The 19,537-nt window shown below is 45.2% G+C and overlaps 1 protein-coding gene across 1 annotated transcript in view; it reads right to left on the bottom strand.

Moving 5' to 3' along the window:
• Positions 1–18,086, bottom strand: part of CNGA2 (cyclic nucleotide gated channel subunit alpha 2) — a 106,754-nt gene extending 88,668 nt beyond the window's left edge. The window contains exon 1 of the mRNA XM_069985773.1: positions 18,010–18,086. The gene's annotated coding sequence lies outside the window, so the exon portion shown is untranslated. The remainder of the gene's footprint in view (positions 1–18,009) is intronic.
• Positions 18,087–19,537: the final 1,451 nt, after the last annotated feature.

Here is a 19,537-nt window from a genome sequence, read left to right as displayed (position 1 = left end):
ACATGAACACTACACAATGGGTCTGTTTGGGAGGCCACGACATTTTTATCAATGATTTTATTACCTGCCGAACATCCTATGTTGTGTATACGATTACCTGTAATTGTAAATTCTTTTATATAGGAAAAACGATAAGACCTCTGTTCAAACGTTTTTCAGAACATCTGCGCTCAATCAGAACAGGGAAAGGATGTCCAAAATTGATCCAACATTTTAGAGAAAAACATCAGGGTGATGTATCACACATGAAGTTTATGGGTTTGTTACGTATTAACAATTCAAAAGCAGGGGGTGACAAACATGCTTTATTACTGAAAAAAGAAATGGAATTCATCCTGCGTACAGGAGCTCTTGGTCTGTTAGGTCTTAATGACCGCACAGATTTACAAGCAATATTATAAATGGACTCTATGATGGCACTTTATGATACAATATTGTAAGTTATTGCAGTTTTTTACTATATCCTAATGTTTGCATTATCATTGTTTTTACTTTCACTATTTATGGTGTCTCTTGTATAGTTGTTGTAAATAACTGTACTGTCTCTTTAAACTGCACGCACGTATATAGAGGGGGTGGGTGTAGTAATGAGATATGGGCCAGGAGGAAGCGCGGTGAGAGCGCGAGCGATCGTAGCCTAAGTTCCTGTTTGTATCCACGAGCATGTGAACAATAAATTATCACTAGCAAAGATTGGACGTGTGCCGCATTACTTTTATTCTTTTGGCATTGCATTCAGAGACTTTTTTCAAGTTTGCTGAGCACCGTCCATGCGTGCCCAGGTGATTGGACCCAACCAACCAACCAGCCCCTAGTTGATTAAGCCGAGCTCGGGCAGGTGCGGAGGTACGTCTCATTGGAATGGTATCTTTAAAGTGTTCTCAAAGCATTCAGAGACTATATTCCAGTAAAACTGATTACAGAGCAATGTGACCGTGTCATTGTCTATTGTCTTGTACTTCTGCCATAGAATCCTGCCTTTTTTGCCTGTGTTATGGTGCGTTTACACAGACAGATTTATCTGACAGATCTTGGAGGCCAAAGCCAGGAACAGACTATAAACAGGGATCAGATCATAAAGGAAAGATTGGGATCCATCCTCTTTTCAAATCCATTACTGGCTTTGGCTTCCAAAATCTGTCAGATAAATTTCTCTGTGTAAACGCACCCTCAGTAATCAAAGACTGTCCAGTAAAGGTAAATGTCACTGCCATTATAATTTTCAAAATCTAAATCAACAGTGCATGTGAAATAAAGCAAGTTTGCAATATATGTTCATTTTTTTTTGTAAAACAAAGCTGAACTTACTAGAAATCCAGGTCCAGTCTCCAGAAGGCAGATTTTCTGACTTGTGCTGGTTAAAACGGACACATTTTTTTTAAACTGATACAAAAGTAGTGTTGACTACTTTTTTCTGTCTATTAAAAGTAACCAATTAAAAAGGGATACGTTGAACAGACTGCAAAAACGCAGTGTAAACCCAGCCTATCCAAAGTAAATCACCTGCACATTTCATCTTTGAAACAACTTATTGACAAAGAGGCTAGGAACACCACCTTGTCGAGTGCTAAAATTGCTTCACATCTGTGGAGTTGCCATAAAGTTTTTGTTTCTCCAAAGAAAGTCTCCAAAAGACATTTACACTGTCACAAACACTAAGGGAGAAGTGTCCTTCCAACAGCATTATCAACACCTGGGGTTTTGGTTTCAAGACTGCGCATTTCGCCATTGAAGATAATTCCGCAGTAATGCACCCGCATTAGGCGCTCCTTTATATCTGAGACTTGTGGTTGCGTCAAACAACGCAATAGGGCCACATATGGGGTATTTCTATAAACTGCAGAAACGGGGCAATCAATATTAGTTTGCTTTTCTCTGGTAATAGGTTTACAATTATGAAAAATATTGGATTACAATAAAATCTCTGCACAGAAAATTAAAATTTTCTAATTTCTTACACACTTAGCTTTTATTTCTGTGACTCCCCTAAAGGGTTAAAAAACTTTCTGGATGTGCTTTTGAAGAGTTTGGGGGGTGCAGTTTCTGCTTTGTAGGGCTTTCTAACATACAGTCCTCTCAAATACACTTAAAACCTAAACAGGTCCCTAAAAATATCTGATTTTGAAATTTTACTGAAAATTTGGAAAATTGCTGCTAATGTTTTAAGCTTTCTATTGTCTAAAAAAAATTAAAGATAGTTTAATAAATACCGCCAACATAAAGTAGACATCTTGCTAATGTTATTTAATATATAGTTTATGTGGCATAACCATTTTCTGTATAAGCAGAAAAGTTCCAAAGTTGGAAAAATGCATTTTTTTCACGTTATTTTGGTTTCTTTCATAAAGATTCGTTATAAGTATCGACTCCAATTTACCAGAAATGTAATGTACCATATGTCAAGAGAAAACAGAATCTCAGAAACAGCCGGATAGGTAAAAGCATTCCCAAGTTATTAATAAATAAACTGACACAGGTCATATTCATAAAATTTGTCTCTGTCCTTAAAGGGAATCCGTCAGCTCCCAAGCACTACCTAAGGTGCTGACAGTGTGCTGTAGCTAGCAGCCCCCAGTAAGCATGGTGCCTTTTTGGTAATTTTCCGTGCAGCGGATTATGTACAATCTTATGTCTCCTACTGTCACGGAGCTGTTGTTCGTGCCACACTTGGCATGCATTCTCCTCCCTCTTCATGAATAATCAATGCTGTCGGGCCTCCTGCTCGCTCAGCTGTTAGATTGCAGATCAGTCCTCTGTAGGCAGGATATGTCTGAAAGAATCTTTCCTCTGTAATGTGTTGGACCTGTGGTCTAAGGGTAACTCACCTGTCTAGAGACCTGCCAGCAGTTCATTCTCTGGTTTGAATCCCCTGATGGAAATAAATAGATGTCTTTTTTTTCTTCCTCATTATAGTGCTTGAAAAGCACTATATTGTAATCCATATTCTTCTTCTTCTTCCGTTTCTTCTTCCAGCCATTTTTCTGCGCGTAACACAGCCTGAATAGATTTGCGCACAGACTCCGTTTAAACTGCGTTTCGAAGCCCTCGGCGGTGTGAGGTGTGCTATCTATTTTTCGGATTTGTCGTTTTTAAGAAATTTACATTTAAAAACCCCTAATTTCCCATAGAAAATAATGGCCCATTGAAAATAATGGTCACACTCTAACCGCTAACAGCCAACCACAGCACATATGCAAATAGCTGAAATATAGCAGCAAATAGGAACTCTAAGGTCTTGTCAGGCAATGTATCCTTAACGATTTTGTCTCACTGACATGAGTAAGATTGTCATGGTAAATAGCAGAGCTGAGGCAGCCATGTAGCAGGGACGGTACACAAGCCACTCTTAAAGAGACGGTACCCCAAGCCGCTCTTAAAGGGACGGTACCCAAGCCGCTCTTAAAAGGACGGTATCCAAGCCGCTCTTAAAGGGACGGTACCCAAGCCGCTCTTAAAGGGGCGGTACCCAAGCCGCTCTTAAAGGGGCGGTACCCTAGCAGCTCTTAAAAGGGACGGTACCCAAGCCGCTATGTAAGAGGAGTTACATAAGTCGCTCTTACAGGGACAGTACCCAAGGCACTCTTAAAGGGACGGTAACAAAGCCGCTCTTACAGGGACGGTACCCAAGCCGCACTTAAAGGGACGGTACCCAAGTCGCTCTTAAAGGGACGGTACCCAAGTCGCTCTTAAAGTGACCCAAATCACTCTAAATGGGTCCCTTTAAGAGCGACCTGGGTCCCTTTAAGAGCAAAATATGTCCCTTTAAGAGCAAAATATGTCCCTTTAAGAGCGACCTGGGTCCATTTAAGAGCGACCTGGGCCCCCTTAAGAGTGAAATGGGTCCCTTTAAGAGCAACCTTGGTCCCTTTAAGAGTGACCTGGGTCCCTTTAAGAGCGAAATATGTCCCTTTAAGAGCGACCTGGGTCCCTTTAAGAGTTAAATTGGTCCCTTTAAGAGCAACCTGGGTCACTTTAAGAGCGATCTGGGTCCCTTTAAGAGCAACCTGGGTCCCTTTAAGAGCAATCTGGGTCCCTTTAAGAGTGAAATGGGTCCCTTTAACCCTTTAAGGACATGGCCCATTTTCGTTTTTACGTTTTCGGTTTTTCCTCCTTGTGTTTAAAAGGTCATAGCACTTGCATTTTTCCACCTAGAAACCCACATGACCCCTTAATTTTTGCGTCACTAATTGTACTTTGCAATTACAGGCTGAATTTTTGCATAAAGTACACTGCGAAACCAGAAAAAAATTCGAAGTGTGGTGAAATTGAAAAAAAAAAACGCATTTCTTTTATTTGGGGGAAATGTGTTTTTACGCCATTCACCCTGGGGTAAAACTGACTTGTTATGCATGTTCCTCAAGTCGTTACGATTAAAACGATATATAACATGTATAACTTATATTGTATCTGATGGCCTGTAAAAAATTCAAACCGTTGTTAACCAATATACGTTCCTTAAAATCCCTCCATTCCCAGGCTTATAGCGCTTTTATCCTTTGGTCTATGGGGCTGTGCGAGGTGTCATTTTTTGCGCCATGATGTGATCTTTCTATCGGTACCTTGATTGCCCATATACGTCTTTTTGATTGCTTTTTATTACATTTTTTCTGGATTTGATGCGACCAAAAATGCGCAATTTTGCACTTTGGGATTTTTTTGCGCTGACGCCGTTTACCGTACGAGATCAGGAATGTGATTAATTAATAGTTCGGGCGATTACGCACGCGGCGATAGCAAACATGTTTATTTATTTATTTATTTGTTTACTTTTATTTAAAACCTGGGAAAAGGGGGGTGATTCAGACTTTTATTAGGGGAGGGGGCTTTTTACTATTAACAACACTTTTTTTTTTTTTTTTACACATATACTAGAAGCCCCCCTGGGGGACTTCTAGTATATACACTTGGATCTCTCATTGAGATCTCTGCAGCATAGATATGCTGCAGAGATCCATGAGATCGGCACTCGTTTGCTTTCGGCTGCTGCAGCCGGAAGTAAACGAGTGCCGAGCCGAGGACGGCGCCATCTTGGACGCGTCCTCGGCCGGCATCAGTAACGGAGATCGCTCCTCCGGGACAAGGTCCCGGAGGAGCGATCTCCCCCACTAGACACCAGGGAAACGTTGCCTCCGGTAATCGGAGGCAGCTGTCAACTTTGACAGCTGCCTCCGATTAGCTAATTAGCGGGCACGGCGATCAGACCGTGCCCGCTAATAGCGGCGGTCCCGGGCTACACGCGGCACCCGGGATCGCGGCACTTCAAAGCGGGGCCGCCGCGCGGCCCCGCTTTGAAGTGCAAGTGAGGACATAGGACGTACCGGTACGTCCTATGTCCTTAAGAGGTTAAGAGCAACCTGGGTCCCTTCAAGAGCGAAATGGGTCCCTTTAAGAGCGACCTGGGTCCCTTTAAGAGCGACCTGGGTCCCTTTAAGAGCGATCTGGGTCCCTTTAAGAGCGAACTGGGTCCATTTAAGAGCAAAGTGGGTCCCTTTAAGTGCGATCTTGGTTCCTTTAAGAGCGACCTGGTCCCTTTAAGAGCGATCTGGGTCCCTTTAAGAGCGACCTCGGTCCCTTTAAGAGCGATCTGAGTCCCTGTAAGAGTGAAATGGGTCCCTTTAAGAGCGAAATATGTCCCTTTAAGTGCGACCTGGGTCCCCTTTTAGAGCGAACTGGGTCCCTTTAAGAGTGACCTGGGTCCCTTTAAGAGCGACCTGGGTCCCTTTAATAGCAAAATATGTCCCTTTAAGAGCGACCTGGGTCCTTTTAAGAGCGATCTGGGTCCCTTTAAGAGTGAAATTGGTCCCTTTAAGAGCGACCAGGGTCCCCTTAAAAGTGACCTGGGTCCCTTTAAGAGCAAAATATGTCCCTTTAAGAGCGACCTGGGTCCCTTTAAGAGTGAAATTGGTCCCTTTAAGAGTGAAATGGGTCCCTTTAAGAGCAATCTGGGTCCCTTTAAGAGTGAAATGGGTCCCTTTTAGAGCGACCTGGGTCCCTTCAAGAGTGAAATGGGTCCCTTTAAGAGCGTCCTGGGTCCCTTTAAGAGCGACCTTGGTCCCTTTAAGAGCTACCTGGGTCCCTTTAAGAGCGATCTGGGTCCCTTTAAGAGCGAACTGGGTCCATTTAAGAGCAAAGTGGGTCCCTTTAAGTGCGATCTTGGTCCCTTTAAGAGCGATCTGAGTCCCTGTAAGAGTGAAATGGGTCCCTTTAAGAGCGACATATGTTCCTTTAAGTGCGACCTGGGTCCTTTTTAAGAGCGAACTGGGTCCCTTTAAGAGCGAACTGGGTCCCTTTAAGAGCAAACTTGGTCCCTTTAAGAGCGACCTGGGTCCCTTTAAGATCAAAATGGGTCCCTTTAAGAGCGACCTGGGTCCCTCTAAGACCTACCTGGGGCCCTTTAACAGCAGAATATGTGCCTTTAAAAGCAAAATGGGTCCTTTTAAGAGCGGCCTTGGTTCTTTTAAGAGCGACCTGGGTCCCTTTAAGTGCGACCTGGGTCCCTTTAAGTGCGACCTGGGTCCCTTTAGGAGTGAAATTGGTCCCTTTAAGAGCGATCTGGGTCTCTATAAGAGTGATCTGGGTCCCTTTAAGAGCGAACTGGGTCCCTTTAAGAGGGACTTGGGTCCCTTTAAAGGGGTAGTGCGGCAGTAAAAAATTATTCACAGAATAACACACATTACAAAGTTATACAACGTAATTTATGTTATGTCTGTGAATGGCCCCCTTCCAGGCTCGGACTGGGCCACCGGGGGGCCGGGGAAACCCCCGGTGGGCCCCGAGCTGGAGTGGGCCCCCTGCTCCTAGGGGGGCCGGGGGCCGCACCTCCCTTTTTAACTGGAAGCGATCGCAACAATCGCTTCCAGTTAAATGTAAGGAAGTGTTCTGCCCTGTCAATCACTTTTGTGACCGCAAGCAGAGATTTGCTTGCGATCACAAGAGTGTCGCAAGCTCCGTTGCGAAGTCCCGGCCATCACTGACCTCAGTGTGCGCCGCGGCGGCTAGGACTTCCGGGTCATGGAGCGCATACCGGAAGTCCCAGCCACCGCGGCGCACTTTAAGCTCAGTGATGGCGCTGCCGGGACTTCACATCGGAGCTGCTGATCTGGAGCAGGCGTCCGACGGGGGATCGTGTGGTTAGGTGAGTTGTCTTGTGTTTTTTTTTTTTTTTATCAGAGGGGGCAAGATAAGGGGGGGCTATATACAGGGGGAGGACAACAGAAAGGAGGTCTGTATACAGGGGGAGGACAACAGAAGGGGGGCTGTATAAAGGGGGAGGACAACAGAAGGGGGGCTGTATACAGGGGAGGACAACATAAGGGGGTCTGTATACAGGGGGAGGACAACAGAAGGGGGGCTGTATACAGGGGAGGACAACATAAGGAGGTCTGTATACAGGGGGAGGACAACAGAAGGGGGGCTGTATACAGGGGGAGGACAACATAAGGGGGCTGTATACAGGGGGAGGACAACAGAAGGGGGGCTGTATACAGGGGGAGGACAACAGAAGGAGGTCTATATACAGGGGGAGGACAACAGAAGGGGGGCTGTATACAGGGGGAGGACAACAGAAGGGGGTCTGTATACAGGGGGAGGACAACAGAAGGGGGTCTGTATACAGGGGGAGGACAACAGAAGGGGGTCTGTATACAGGGGGAGGACAACAGAAGGGGGTCTGTATACAGGGGGAGGACAACAGAAGGGGGTCTGTATACAGGGAAGGACAACATAAGGGGGGCTGTATACAGGGAAGGACAACATAAGGGGCTGTATACAGGGAAGGACAACATAAGGGGCTATATACAGGGGAGGACAACATAAGGGGGGCTGTATACAGGGGGAGGACAACATAAGGGGCTGTATACAGGGAAGGACAACATAAGGGGCTATATACAGGGGGATGACAACATAAGGGGGTTATATACAGGGGAAGGACAACATAAGGGGGGTATATACAGGGGAAGGACAACATAAGGGGGGCTGTATACAGGGAAGGACAACATAAGGGGGGGCTATATACAGGGAAGGACAACATAAGGGGCTATAAACAGGGGAAGGACAACATAAGGGGGGTATATACAGGGGAAGGACAATATAAGGGGCTATAAACGAGAAGGACAACATAAGGGGCTATATACAGGGAAGGACAATATAAGGGGGCTGTATACAGGGAAGGACAATATAAGGGGGCTGTATACAGGAAAGGACAACATAAGGGGGCTGTATACAGGGAAGGACAATATAAGGGGGCTGTATACAGGGAAGGACAATATAAGGGGGCTGTATACAGGAAAGGACAACATAAGGGGGGGCTATATACAGGGGAAGGACAACATAAGGGGGGGCTATATACAGGGGAAGGACAACATAAGGGGGGGCTATATACAGGGGAAGGACAACATAAGGGGCTATATACAGGGGAAGGAAAACATAAGGGGCTATATACAGGGGAAGGAAAAGATAAGGGGGCTATATGGGGGAATAGACAACATAAGAGGCTATATGGGGGGTAGGGATGGACAACATAAGGGGGCTATCTATATTGAAGGATGGATAACACAGGCCAGTTATAAGGGGGACAACACAGGGAGCCATCTATAAGGGACACTGGATGGGGGCAATTTATAAGGAGGACAACACTGAGGAGGCATGCACAGAGGGGGGCATCTACTTTAGTGGACTACACAGAGGGGTCATCTATAAGGGGACTACACAGAGGGGGCCATATACTATAGGGCAGGAATAGGGAACCTTGGCTCTCCAGCTATTGCAAAACTACAGCTTTAGCTGTGGCTGTGCAGGCATGATGGGAGTTGTAGTTTTGCAACAGCTGGAGAGCCGAGGTTCCCTACCCCTGATATAGGGAATGCACAGAGGTTGTCATCTACTGTAAGGGGATTACACAGAGGGGGATCTCTACTATGGAGAACTGATCAAGGGGCCATCTACAAGGTGTGTACACTATAATATATATATATATATATATATATATATATATATATATATATATATATATACGCTACAAATAGTCAGGGCTAACCACTAAGAGAAGGTGTAAAGGGGACAGTACAGATGTGCAGTGTGTAGAGAGATGAGGATGGTGACAGAGCAAGGAGCCTAATATATTTCTCTGGCAGATTCTGTGGATTCGTGGCTTGGAGAAGTTCTCATAACGGCCCAGGGCAGATGGAGAAGAAGATGAAAAGGGAAGAACTCCGATCAGAGAAGACGTCCCCTGTGAGTCACTAAATCTATGTGCACTGCAAAGTATATGGTGTAGAGCTGGGGCTACCTCTGTATGACTGTATGAGGGGATATTGATCTTTTGTTCAGAGGATTTTATTCAGTAGCAGCGGTGGTGTTAGTCAGTATGTGGTGGTATTATTTGTTACTTGTAATCTGGTGCGGTGTTCATTGGTCTTAGTATACCAGATTTGGTCAGTAACAATATAGTAGCAATGGTTGTGGTGTGGCGGTAATATTTCCCCCTTGTGTACTGGTAATATTGGTCATAGTATACAGGATTTGGTCAGTAACAGTATAGCGGTAATATGTATGGTTATACTATTTCCCTCCTGTATACTGGTTTATTGGTAATATCGGTCTTGATATACAGGATTTGGTCAGTTACTATATAGCGGTAATATGTGTGGGGATATTTGCTCTTTGTATACTGGTGTTATTGGTAGCTGTATGACTTGTATCTAAGTATACAGCGTTATCATACAAAAAAATTGTCTTATAGCCTAATTACACCGGCCAATAATCGGTAACAAGTGCTCCTAGGAATTCTATTCAGCCGATGATCGGCCCATGTAAAAGTGCCAGAGATTGGCTGACATGCAAGCAAATGCCCCATAGTCGGCTGATTTGATCTTTTGTGCGGCTAAGATCATTGCTGTCGGCTGCACATCCCCTGCCCTGCTGATTAGCAATCATGTGCAGCCCTACATTGCCCCATATCACACCGTGTTAATGTACCCTTATTAATGTTACCATAGATAAGTATGGTGGCAGAAGGGTGGGCCCCAAGAATGATTTCCCCTGGTGGGCCCAAGGCACTCCAGTCCGACACTGCCCCCTTCCCAGTGTCCCACCACCCCCACCCGTGTACCCGGAAGTGTAGTGCATTATACATACCTGATCCGTGCCGACACGCGTCCGTCATCAGCCGCTGAACCACGATTGGCCGAGCACAGTTATGCTCAGCCAATCGCGGCTGAGCAGCTTATGACGCGGCCGGCACTCGGGAAGATCGGAGGTGTTCGGGCCGGCCGGCCCAAGATGACGTTTGGCACAAGATGGCGGACGCGTGTCGGCACGGATAAGGTATGTATAAAGCACTACACTTCTGGGTACACGGGTGGGGGTGGTGGGACACGGGGAAGGGGGCCATTCACAGACATAACATACATTACAAAGTTGTATAACTTTGTAATGTGTGTTATTCTGTGAATAATTTTTTACCGCCGCACTACCCCTTTAAGAGCGAAATGGGTCCCTTTAAGAGCGACCTGGGTCCCTTTAAGAGGGACTTGGGTCCCTTTGAGAACGACCTGGGTCCCTTTAAGAGCGACCTGGGTCCCTTTAAGAGCGACCTGGGTTTGCTCTTAAAGGGACGGGAGCCAAGTTGCTCTTAAAGGGATGGGAGCCAAGTCGCTCTTAAAGGGACAGCACCTTAAAGTTTCTCTTAAAAGAAAGTCACTGGTAAAGGGGCGCTCTTTTCAAGCACTATGTATTTCCCTGGAAATGCAAGTCTAGTTATTGTATCATTTTTAAGGCTATGTTCACACACAGTATTTTTGCTCAGTATTTTAATCAGTATTTTGCAACCAAAACCAGGAGTGGATTGAGAACACAGAAAGGCTATGTTCTCACAATGTTGAAATTAAGAAGATGGCCGTCATTTAATGGCAAATATCGGACGTTGTTTTAAAAAATTATTTGCCATTAAATGACAGCAATCCACTCAATTTCAACAGTGTGTGAACATAGCCTTTCAGTGTTTTCAATCCACTTCTGGTTTTGGTTGCAAAATACTGACCAAAATACTGAGCAAAAATACTGTGTGTGTGAACATAGCCTTAAAATGATACAATAATGAGGAAAAAAAAGACATCTATTAATTTCCATCAGGGGATTCGAACCAGAGAATGAACTGCTGGCAGGTCTCTAGACAGGCTAGTTACCCCTAGACCACAGCTTCAACAAATTACAGAGGAAAGATTCTTTCAGACCTGCTTACAGAGTACTGATCTGCAATCTAACAGCTGAGCGAGCAGGAGGCTGGGCAGCATTGATTATTCATGAAGAGGGAGGAGGATGCATGACAAGTGTGGCATGAACAAGAGCTTTGTGAGAGTAGGAGACATAAGATTGTACATAATCCGCTGCACGGAAAATTACCAAAAAGGCACCATGCTTACTGGGGGCTGCTAGCTACAGCACACTGTCAACACCTTAGGTAGGGCCCAGGAGCTGACGGATTCCCTTTAAGGCCATTTCAGGCTCTGTCCTTAAGGGTTTAATACTATGGGGCAGAACATGGGAAGGGGGATTAATACTGTGGGGCAAAGCATGGGAGGGGGGATTAATACTGGGAGGACAGCACAGGGGGGATTATTACTATAGGGAAGAACATGGGAGGGGGGATTATTACTATAGAACAGAGCAGTGGGGGATTAATACTATGGGGGCAGCACAGGGGGGATTACTACCATGGAGGGGACTGCATTATTACTATAGGGGCTAAACCTGGGGGATTATTACTGTGGGGACTGTACAGGGGGGATTACTACTAAGGGGGCACAGCACAGGGGGGGTTATTACAATATCATGGTACAGCAGGGGATCCTATATACAGGGGGGAACCCACAGACCTACTGACTTTGCTGCACATGACACAAAAAGTGGAAGTTGTTGTAAAAGTGCGGAGCCTAAGATGTTAGTCTGGCAGGTTCAGAAGTTCTGAAGAGATGAATTGTAGCTGAAAGAAATCATCATCATGGAGGTCCGGGCCGGATGGAGAGGAAAAAAAAAGCGACGCCTCAGATGAAAGAAGACATCACCTGTGAGTTACTGAATGACTTTTTTTTTTTTGGGGGGGGGGGGCACTTTTAGCAAGATTCGCAGTGTAGTCAAAATTACCAAGAAACGGCCCTGGACAGTGGCACAGTAGTTGAAGGGAGAAATAGTGTCAAATTACATGAAGGAGCCGCCTGTGACACAGTCCACTAGAGGGGAAAGGGGCATAGGTCATTTGCGTATGGTGGTACATTAGGGGACAGTGGTAGATAATTGTAACATGGTTGTCAGGTACATTAGGGGATAGTGGCACCATTTATTAGGACACAGTGACGCAGCAGGTGACAGTAGCATCATTAAATGTGTGAGGGGGGACAGTGGCACAAATAGTTTCTACAGAACACTAACCTCACCTGTTTTATCCCTGCCGTGTACAGTGCTGCCCCCTGGTCCTCGATGCTACATTTGTTTACTTCCCTGTAGGCAGATATTACCTGCCCAGTCACTGTCTTCACAAAGCTTGTGCCATCTACAGCTGAGGCGCGTGATTAATTACAGGGTATATCGACACCTCATCCCTGTAGGAAAGCTAACAAAGGAAGCAGGGAGGAGCATAAGCACAGGACATGATGGAGATAAAACAGGTGAGGATTCCATATTTTATTTTCTGACTCTAACAGACTTTTTGCCTATATTTTTAAATTCAGACAATATCTTTAATGGGTCATATGGTGGCATAATTATTCAGATCAGGGATCACACATGAGTTGCGTTGAGTGGATAGTAAGGATCTAAAGACAATTCGACAGCAAACTCTACATAGATGTGATGCAAGAAGTCTGATGTCTCCACATACTGACTAATGTCACCACATACTGACTAATATCACCGCATACTGACTAATACCACCGCATACTGACTAATGTCACCACATACTGATTAATATCACCGCATACTGACTAATACCACCGCATACTGACTAATGTCACCGCATACTGACTAATGTCACCGCATACTGACTAATACCACAGCCTACTGACTAATACCACTGCATACTGACTAATGTCACCGCATACTGACTAATATCACCGCATACTGACTAATACCACAGCATACTGACTAATACCCCCGCATACTGACTAATACCACAGCATACTGACTAATACCACCACATACTGACTAATTTCACTGCATACTGACTAATACCACTGTATACTGACTAATGATACCACATACGGACTAACACCACCGCTGCTACTGAATAACATCCAATGTACACAGATCACTATCACCTCATACAGTCAAATAGAGGCTGACCCAGCTCCACACAGGTTCTGTACTCCATATACATTACAGTACAGTTACATCAGGTGACTCACAGGGGACTTATTCTCTGATCAGAGTTCTTCCCTTTTCATCTTCCTCTCCATCTGCCCTGGGCCATTAGAACTTTTCCGAGCCACAAATCCACAGAATCTGCCAGACAGGCACATTAGGCTCCTCACTCTGGCACCATCCTCATCTCTCTACAAACTGCACATCTGTATTGGCCACTTTACACCCTCGTTTAGTAGGTAGGCTTAACTTTATGTGACCCCCCCACCTTATAGATTGGCCCCTCTCCCCCTATGTTGTCCCCCCCTTATAGATGGCCCCCTCTCCCCCTATGTTGTCCCCCCCCCACTTATAGGCGGCCCCTTCTCTTCCCCCCTTATAGATGGCCCCTTCTTTCCCCCTAATAGATGGCCCCTTCTCCTCTCCCCTTCCTTTATAGATGGCCCCTTCCCCCCCCTCCCTTATAGATGGCCCCTTCCCCCCTCCCTTATAGATGGCCCCTTATCCTCTCCTCCTCTCTATAAATGGCCCCTTCTCTCCCGCCTCCCTCCCTTATAGATGGCCCCTTCTCCCCCCCTTATAGATGGCCTCCTCTCTCTCCCCCCTCCCTTATAGATGGCCCCCTCTCTCTTCTCCTGCCTCCCTTATAGATGGCCCCCTCTCTCTTCTTCCCCCTCCCTTATAGATAGCCACCTCTCTCTTCTCCCTCCTCCCTTATAGATTGCCCCTCTCTCTTCTCCCCATCCCTCTCTTTTCTCCCCCCTCCCTTATAAATGGCCCCCTCTCTCTTCTCCCGCCTCCCTTATAGATGGCCCCCTCTCTCTTCTTCCCCCTCCTTTATAGATGCCCCCCTCTCTTCCCCCCTCCCTTATAGATGGCCCCTCTCTTTTCTCCCCCCTTCCTTATAGATGGCCCTCTCTCTCTTCCCCCCCTCCCTTATAGATGGCCCCTTCTCCCTCCTCCCTTATAGATGCCCCCCTCTCTCTTCTCCCCCTTCCCTTAAAGATGGCCCCCTCTCTCCCCCCTCCCTTATAGATGGCCCCCTCTCCCCCCAACCTTATAGATGTCCTCCTCTCTCTTTTCCTTCTCCCTTATAGATGGCCCCCTCTCTCTTCTCCCCCTCCCTTATAGATGGCCACCTCTCTTTTCTCCCTCCTCCCTTATAGATGGCCCCCTCTTTCTTCTCCCCCTCCCTCTCTCTTCTCCCCCCTCCCTTATAGATGGCCCCCTCTCTCCTCTCCCCCCTTCCTTATAGATGGTCCCCTCTCTCTTCTCCCCCCTCCCTTATAGATGCCCCCTCTCTCTTCTCCCCCCTCCCTTATATATGGCCACCTCTCTCTTCTCCCCCCTACCTTATAGATGGTCCCCTCTCTCTTCTCCACCCCCCTTATAGATGGCCCCCTCTCTCTGCTCTCCCCTCCCTTATAGATGGCCCCCTCTATCTTCTCCCCCTCCCTTATAGATGGCCCTCTCTCTCTTCTCCCCCCTTATAGATTGCCCCCTCTCCCCCCCTCTGTGCAAAGCAGATAAAAAAAAACAACAACAACTCACCTAACAACAAGCTCCCCCGACGATCCTCTCTTCTTCTCCAGCCTCCGCCTGTCCCCAGCTGATGCACGGCTGCCGGTGGTGTCCCTTCCTATCCCCGGCAGTGCGTGCATCATAGAGCTTCCTGTGCGTCGGGCCTGGGACTTCCGGCACAGGGAGCGTCTCTAACATGCGCTCTCTGTACCGGAAGTCACGTCCACAGGGAGCTCTATGATGCGCTCGCTGCCGGGGATAGGACAGGACACCCCCAGCAGACGCGCATCAGCCGGGGATGACTGGAGCATTGTGGACCAGCTGATCCCGTCTTCCTCCTGGCCCAGTGACTTCTTTTCCCTACGGCAGGGGAAAGGAGTCGCCGGGTCAGGAGTGACTTCTTTTCCCTACGGCAGGGGAAAGGAGTCGCCGGGTCAGGAGGAGGAGGAGCATCGGCCCTTCTGGCATTTGCCAGAAGTGCCCTATGGCCAGTCCGGCCCTGCTATATTGGCTGTGGCAGCGTCCCATGCTCCGGGCTGCTGCTGCACCTGCTCTCCCCGCTACATCCCTAATTGGATGTTCCACCCAATCACCTCCACTATAAATGAGCACCTGTCCTTTCATTCCCTGTTGGAGCCTCTGCCTGCTTCCTATAGAATGAGGTCCCAGCTGCCCGTGATTCCTGCCCCGTGTCTGCTGCCTGTGGTCCCTGCTGCCTAAGGTATCTGCCGTCTACTGCTGTTCTGGTTCCAGCTTTGAGTGATGCTGTGTTCCTGCAAGCCTACCTGCTTACATTTCTCTAGCTGCACCTCACCCGCCGCCGCTAGAAATCCAAGCCAGGGATAACGAACTGGGGGTCACCTACTGCAGCAAGTCCATCACACCTTGCAGTGGGCTCTAGTGAACACTCTGCTTGCTGGTGCGGCTTACATTATTGCTAGCGGTAGTACATCTACAGATCTGCTGCAGATCCTGTACGTGGAAAGAGGGCGCTGCTGTAAAGTGATCTGTACAGCATTACAGCAACATGTGACCAGTAAAAAAGTAGAATTAGTATAAGACAACAACAGCTCCATGTGGAATGACCTCCTCAAAGATCACAGAGTATGCTAAGTAATGTTTCACATTCATCTCAAGGGGACAGAGTCTGTCTATTGTCATAAATGTCCATGAGGCTTGCTGCAAAGCATATTGCTAAATGCTGTTGAAAACAGCTCATGTAAGATAGCAGCCCCCATAATGATGTCCAAAAGATTTAAGATTAGAACCCAACATATTTCAGTATCTGGCTCTAATCAGTAAAATAAACTCTGGGTGATACTTTCCCTTTAAAGTATGTGATGAAGCCCTGACATTATGCCAAATGGCAAAAGACGTCATGTAAGTTTCCCCCAAAGACTCAGCGACTGGGAGTTCTACTGTGGAAGGGATATTTCTCGTGCGGTGTTTCTGATGGAACATGAGTTTACCGCTGGGAATACTGCATTGGGATCACTATTGGACTGCTGCACAGTCATGCCATTGCTGGTTAACTAGCACAGCAGATATTTTTTTCCAGTAGGTCTAACATTTGTTTACAAAGTAGAAGTGTACAGCACATTATGTAACCTTCTAAGGTCAGGTTTACACAATGCTGTCTATGTCCAGTTTTAGGCTATGTTCACACTACGTATATGTCCGGCTGCATATTTTACACGGCCGGACATATACGTGTGAAACTCCAGCCGGGGATTTACGTAAGTTGCGGCCGGCTAAGTACGGTCTGCGAACTTACGCCCGTAGTGTACTTACGCTTCCCGAGCGCCGTACGTAGCGATCTGACAGCGGTCTTTTACTTGGATATCTTCGGCTAGCCCCGGACACCCCACAGAACCTTTTGGATTGGCAAATCAAAGTGCAAAAATGAAGAAATCACCACTCCGTACGGGACCGCATGTTACGCTTCGGGCGTAAGTTACAGCATTTCCGTCCTGAAACAATGGTCTGGTTCATTTTTTACGGCGCCGCATACATAGTGGGAACTGTGCAGCCGTAAATGGTATACTTTCCATTGTATGCAAACTACGTAAATCTTACTTACGTATTGTGAACATAGCCTAAAAATTACCTGAACCTATACAACTCCTATGAACATGAAAACACTAAATTATTGTCATGATCGACTTAATGGGGCATTTATCATTTGTTACATATTAAAATTTAATTCTTGCTTTTCTTGGCATTGAAGTATTAACGCATATGGGATCTAAATAATAATGTGTATATATAGTGGAATAAAACATCATATAGCTACATATTACTGCATACTAAAGAACTGATGTGTGGGTTTTGATCATGTTTTATGGAAATACATACAAAATGTAGTTGTCAGAAGATGAATGTATGTGGGATATGGGTAGCAATGGAAAAATGTGTTACCTGTAGCATATTATTTATTTGTTCATAAAAATATCCAAAAACTACATTAAAAACATGCTTTAAAAATGTGTAAATAATACAGGCTACATTATTTCAGATTGTAGATGGTGGCATACATTCCCAAATACAATGACAACTACTTTCAGACTACAATTCATGCCATTGCATATACTTTAGAGATAACTGCTTTTCCTTATGTGCATTTTCACCATTATAAGATAGAGTTTTACAGTGTTAGCCAGAAAAAGTTATGTGATGGTAAATACCTTTGTGTTAAAAGGCACCAAAGAATTTTAGGAGTGGTACCTTTAATGGCTATAGGTATTTGGGACTTGTGCCCCTCAGTAATAATACCTTTAATGGCTAACGCAACAAATTATTCTATTAACAAGCTTTCAATGTACTCAGACTTCTTTTTTAACAGTGAACCAAATATTGAGGAAGGGTCTGTCAATAGCCCCCTTTAGAACATTACATGATATTTATGACTAAAGTAACATAATAGGAATTATTAATATTTGAATTAATAATGATTTCATTGAAACTCAGTACATTTTTGGCCGAGTGTAAACTATTCACAAGCTGCTTATGATTCAGCCAACAATGACACTTCCATTGTGTAATCATCCATTGTGATGCTTATCAAAGAGTTATTTTCATCCCATCTACATAATGACTAACTAGAAGTTCTTATAGTTCAAGTTCAAATATTCTTACCTTAATGTAATACTGCAGTTGTCTCCAGTGACAAATTTCTTCCTTTGTATTGCAGCATATATCTCTCCTAGGAAATGTGAGGATCAGCAGTGGCTCTGTACAGTATATTGGAGGATGACTTTTCCCCTTCTTTCTAGCAGTGGATCTTTTTAATGATTTGTTCTGTATTTGCATGAGCTTGGGTAGCATCAGAGAACGCTTTTATCCTTCTGTTGTTCATGTCCCTTTTTTCTTACCGTCTCTTCTTTATTCATGGTTCCTGTACATCCTCACAATACAGCTCCCTCCACCTCGCTCCTGTTTGTTTTCATATTAATGGAAGAGACTAATTATTCTCTAGGGGCCACATTGCTATAAAATCACAGTCATAGGGACATGTAGCTTTGTACAGTTAGAAATCATAATACAGTGAAAGAAGAAGGACTTATATTAGTGATTTAGCATGAATTGTACAATTTAACTCAATATAACAGTCAATGGGGGAGATTTATCAAACATGGTGTAAAGTGAGACTGGCTCAGTTGCCCCTAGCAACAAATCAGATTCCACCTTGCATTTTTCAAAGAGTCTGTGAGGAATGTTACTTTACACCATGTTTGATAAATCTCCTTCATTGACTGTTATATTGAGTTAAACTGTACAATTCATGCTAAATCACTAATATAGTTATATAGTACATAGTTAATACGGTTGAAAAAAGACACATGTCCATCAAGTTCAACCAAGGAGGGGATGGATACAGGGAAGGGGGAGGGGTGATAGGTTCTATACATATGCATTTATATTATTTTGCTCTAAGAACTTGTCTAGGCCGCTTTTGAAGCCCTCCACTGTTTTTGCTGTGACCAGATCCTGCGGTAGACTGTTCCACAGATTCACAGTTCTCTTGTCGCCTCTGGAGATTGAACCTTTTTTTCTCCAGGCAATGCCCTCTTGTCCTTTTGAGGGGGTTTTACCTGGAACATCTTTTCCCCATATTTCTTGTAGGGGCCATTTATATATTTAAATAAGTGAATCATATCTCCCCTTAAACGTCTCTTCTCCAGACTAAACAAATTTAATTCTTTTAATCTCTCCTCATAACTAAGATGCTCCATTCCCCTTATTAGTTTAGTTGCCCGTCTTTGTACCCTCTCCAGCTCTAGAACATCCTTTTTATGAATCGGGTTCCAAAACTGGACAGCATACTCCAGATGAGGCCACACCAAAGCTTTATAAGGGTACAAACCCACTTGACGTATTTGCTGCGTGAATCAGTCTTAAAAATAAGCAGGCAAAACGCAGGTTGGCTTTATACAATTGTTCTGCGCTAAAATACGCAATTGCGTATTTTTGAAGCGTGAAGCTTGTTGTTAGCAAAGCATCAGTTGTTAACAACCTGTGTGAAAAACGCATGTAGCTTCACGCTTCAAAAATACGCAATTGCGTATTTTAACACAGAACAATTGTATAAAGCCAACCTGCGTTTTGCCTGCTTATTTTTAAGACTGATTCACGCAGCAAATACGTCAAGTGGGTTTGTACCCTA

Source organism: Dendropsophus ebraccatus, chromosome 10 (assembly GCF_027789765.1).
Source record: "Dendropsophus ebraccatus isolate aDenEbr1 chromosome 10, aDenEbr1.pat, whole genome shotgun sequence".
NCBI lineage: Eukaryota > Metazoa > Chordata > Amphibia > Anura > Hylidae > Dendropsophus > Dendropsophus ebraccatus.
Note: the sequence above shows the minus strand (reverse complement) of the source record. Positions and strands in the feature narration are given on the sequence as shown.